This window comes from Vombatus ursinus, unplaced genomic scaffold (genome assembly GCF_900497805.2).
Source record: "Vombatus ursinus unplaced genomic scaffold, bare-nosed wombat genome assembly UNPS02010769.1, whole genome shotgun sequence".
NCBI lineage: Eukaryota > Metazoa > Chordata > Mammalia > Diprotodontia > Vombatidae > Vombatus > Vombatus ursinus.
In genome coordinates, this window is record NW_020950547.1 from 3,808,519 (window position 1) to 3,813,234 (window position 4,716).

Here is a 4,716-nt window from a genome sequence, read left to right on the forward strand (position 1 = left end):
CACACACACACACACACACACACACACACACACACACACACACACACCTCTCTCGGTGGGAATTCCATGCAGGAGTATCTGATTTATTTCTTTTCCATTTCTTTTCTACATACAATAAAAATCAAGTGACCAGAGAACACTGTTTGCCTGAGACTTTTAAATAGGGGGTAGGGATGGTGGTAGATGGGTTGATAAATCGGACCAATTTTGAATTTGGCCAGTAACGTTCTCTCCAAACCTGCTTAACCATTCAGTTTGGCACGGCAGTGGTGTAAGGGTATTCAAGAGACTTTGAAGAGGTCACTGGGCTGGTGGACTGAATATGTGTCCCTGGTGGGCAAATTGTATATTTTAATCTCAATGGTTAATAAACAAAATGACACTTTTCTTTCTGATAGTCTTAAAGAAGGAGGCACATGAACCAGAAAGGTTGCTTGTACTACTGAAATGCTTCAAATATGTGATTCCTACCAAATTCACACAGAGCCTACATCCATGCCATATTTCATAAGAGTTTACATGAACCTATCTTTGGCATTTAATCTCACTCTTATCACAATTGTTGGTATACATGTCTTTTCTTCCAACAAGTCCCATGGGGGCAGCTAGGTGGCACAGTGGATAGAGCACCAGCCCTGAATTCAGGAGGACCTGAGTTCAAATCCGGCCTCAGACCAAACACTTGACACTTACTAGCTGTGTGACCCTGGGCAAGTCACTTAACCCCAACTACCTAAAAACAAAAAACAAAAAATACCCCAATAAGTCCCATGAAAGACAGATCTGTGTCATGTACAGTATCCTCAGTACTTAACACAGTGCTCTGTATAGGTTCAATTAACATTTGTTGAATGAATAAATGTCAAACAAATAGGACAAATTAGTCTAGAAATTCAAGTCCTAAAATCCAACCTGCAAACTGCTGAGTGGAATATGGAAAATAGCTCAAAATTTATTTTGTTTAACTTTGAAAAATTAATAATTACATAGGCATTAGTACTCCTTCAATGGATGTAGATCTAAACCTCTCACATCTTATCCTGTATGATTATTATATACAGTTTTCCAAAAATTTACAGAAAAAGAACCCCACAATGTACTTTGAATGTCTCAGAATCCCGATGCAACACTCTGGCTGCCCATCGTTAATTTTTGTTATATGACCAGCCCATTAATTTTCCCATCATAAATGTTGGCAAAGATATCTTTAATATCATTTCTCAATACAAGTTTTCTAAGTCCAGTCTCAATAGGGTAGGTATTTATGTATTAGGGCAATACATGAGCCATTGAATCCAGTTCCATGCCAATAATTTAAAATAGGGCAAGGAACATGCTGATCCTAAAAGGCATTCAATGTTAAGAAGACAGATTATATCAAACATTAATTTCACTGACACTCCTATTAATTTGCCTTCTGATCTCATATAGAACTCTTCTTAGCATGAAATTACTCTCATCTAGCCCCTGCCTTTCCTGCTTTTGTCTCAGCCTCAAATCCACAGATTTTGATGTTCTGAGAAGCCCTGACCTCTTAATCTAGCCTAATCTTTCATTTATAATACCCTTGGCTCCCAATGTGGATCTCACCTCTCTTTCTCCCAGAAAGTTTGGAGGGATCTTAGCCCTAATAATAACTTTAGTTATTAATGATAATAATAGAGGACCATGGCTCTATTGGCTGAGCCCTTCTACCATAAAACTGACTGGCCTTCCATCCCCGCCACCCAGAGGGTCTCAGAGATTTCAGAGTTCAAATAACAAAGGGAGCAGACCTCTGCAAACTTGACTACATGTTGCAAAGGACATTCAACTCTACAAGAAAGGAATTCTTAGTTCTGAAAGTGAACACAAGCCCTTCAGATTCTTCTGGATAAACAGAAGACGTTCCCACCCCAGGAGTTTTAGGTTCAGAGCACATAGTGCATATACCTTCATCTCCAGTATTTTCTATAGTCTGAGCTGAGGCAAGCTTCATGATGCTCAGCACAGTGGGAACAGTGGCATACTTAGCCATCCGGTACCTCCTAATATGAAATAGCTCCCTCCTGGACAAAGTGGAAAAGCTCCTTCAGGAGCTCTTTTGAGGCTCACTATCCACATTTATCACCCCATCTAGATCCTAGCAGCTTTTATCTACTAACCCCCAGGATACTCTCTCTCCTTCGACTCTTTCAAAATTATTTCAGAAGATGCCTCTCTTCCTCAACTCCTAGCCTCCTACTAGGAGACTTAGACATAAATATTAATGTTCCCTCAAATACCCCAACATCCCAGTTTTTCAATCTGCTCGACTCCCATACTGTCATCATCCGCAAGTGTTCCACTTCCATGATCAAGAAATTGGAAGGCTTTTCCGCCGGCTCCGCCATATTCCAGTAAGTTGCCAAAATGATGAACACAAAAGGAAAACGGAGAGGCACACGATACAGGTTTTCTAGGCCCTTTCAAAAACATAGTGTTGTCCCTCTGGCCACGTATATGTGAATATACAAGAAAGGTAATATTGTAGATATCAAGGGTACGCGCACGGTTCAGCAAGGAATGCCTCACAAATGTTACCATGGCAAGATTGGACGGGTCTATAATGTTACTCAACATATATGCTGTGGGCATTGTTGTACACAAACAGGTTAAGGGCAAGATTCTAGCCAAGAGAATTAATGTGCGTATTGAGCATACTAAGTATTCCAAGAGCAGAGATAGCTTCCTTGAGCGGGTAAAGGAAAATAATCAGAAGAAGAAGGAAGCCAAAGAAAAAGGCACTTGGGTTCAACTGAAGCGCCAGCCTGCTCCACCCAGAGAAGCACACTTTGTGAGAACCAATGGCAAAGAACCTGAGCTGTTGGAACCGATCCCCAAGGAATTCATGGCATAAATGGCTGTAAAATAAAAACAATAAAAAATTCTTGAGTTATGGGAAAAAAAAAAGAAATTGGAAGGTCCTTTATCTGGTCACAATCTCCTATCATTCCATGTCTCCTGACTCCCAAACCCATGTTTATCGCAACCATGACCTACAATCTCTGCATCCCTCAGAATTTTGCCAGGTCATCATCCCTACTCTGGCTATACTCTCTTCCCTTCCCCAACTCAATCCCTTAAGAGAACCAGTTCAACTCTTCTTTCACTTTCATTCAAGAATTTGTTGCCTCCTTGTCTTATTACTACTCACTCCTCACCAAAAACCCACCCCGGATAACCAAACACCTTCTTTGTTCTTAATGCTGCTGAACTAAGCTGGAAAAAGTCCTAAATCCATGCTGATTAGACTCACTATAAATGTGTTAGCTAATCTTTTTTTTTATTAATTTATTTTGATTGATCAACAATCACTTCCATATGCTTTTGAGTTTAAAATTTTTCTCCCCCTTCCTCCCACCACCCTCCCCAACACAGTGCACAATATGATATAGGCTGTACATATACATTCCTATTAAACATATTTTCACATTAGTGATGTTGTAAGTAAGAATTAGAACCAATAGGATGATGTGTTAGCTAATCTTAACCGGGCAATTACTGCAACAAAGCAATATTTTTCTTACTCCCTAAGTGATTTTCTATACCAATTCTTGTTATTTTTTAAAATTCTGAATTTAAACACACAAAAAGCACTTCCAGACATATAGCAGAACACACAAAGAAATCTATATGCAATTATGAATCTCTATTGAATATACTTGCTTTTTAACAAAAGTATAATAAATTCTACATAGTACTTTCAAAACTGTCCTGCTTGTTTGTGCTTCCTTCTGAACTTCTCTTACGTGCATTCTAAAAATCATTAGTTGCCCTCTTTTTTATCATCACTCTTGGTACTCAAGCCCCACCCCCACTCCCAATTAAAAAGTGAGAGAAAGAGGGGGGAAAACCCTTGTAGCAAATAAGCATAGTCAAAATGAATCCCTAATGTCTATCAATTGGGGAATAGCTGAAAAAGTTGTGGCATATGATTGTAATGGAACATTACTATGCTATAAGAAATGACAAGCAGGATGATTTCAGAAAAACTTGGAAAGATCTATATGAACTGATGCAGAGTGAAGTGAGCAGAATCAGGAGAACACTATACACAATTGTACAATGAACAACTATTAGCTATTTTCATCAATATGATGATTCAAAACAATCTGAAAGGACCCATGAAAAATGCTATTCACCTCCAGAGAAAGAAGTGATGGCATCTGAATACAGACTGAAGCATACTGTTTTTTTACTTTCTTTCCTCCTTTCTTTTTTTTTTTGTTCAAGTTTTCTTCCACAAAATGATTAATATGGAAATATGTTTTACATGATTGCCCATGTATAACATATCAGATTGCTTACCATCTCAGGAAGATGAGAGAGGAAGAAGGGAAGTATAGAATTTGGAACTTAAAACTTAAAGAAAAACCTAATGTTAAAAATTATTTTTACATGTAATTGGAGACAAATTATTAAAAACAAAACAAAAAAAGAATTCCCACAATAGCCATGTCTAAAAATGTCTCTCTCTTTTTGTACCTTATATCAATTATCTCTCTGCCAGGTAATAGATAGGGAATATATTTCATCATAGATCCTTTGGAGACATGGTTGGTCAGTCCATTCAATTCTTTAGTCTTTTAAAGTTGTTTTTCTTTTCAATAATGATGTCTTTGTATAAACTGTTCTCCTGGTTCTGCTCAATTCATTATGCCTCAGTTCATTCTACCAATAATTCTTTGAAATCAT

The 4,716-nt window shown here is 38.0% G+C and overlaps 1 pseudogene; it reads left to right on the forward strand.

Annotated features, from left to right (window-relative positions):
* Positions 1-2,391: 2,391 nt before the first annotated feature.
* LOC114038042 lies at positions 2,392-2,878 on the forward strand (annotated as a pseudogene).
* The last annotated feature ends 1,838 nt before the right edge of the window (positions 2,879-4,716 follow it).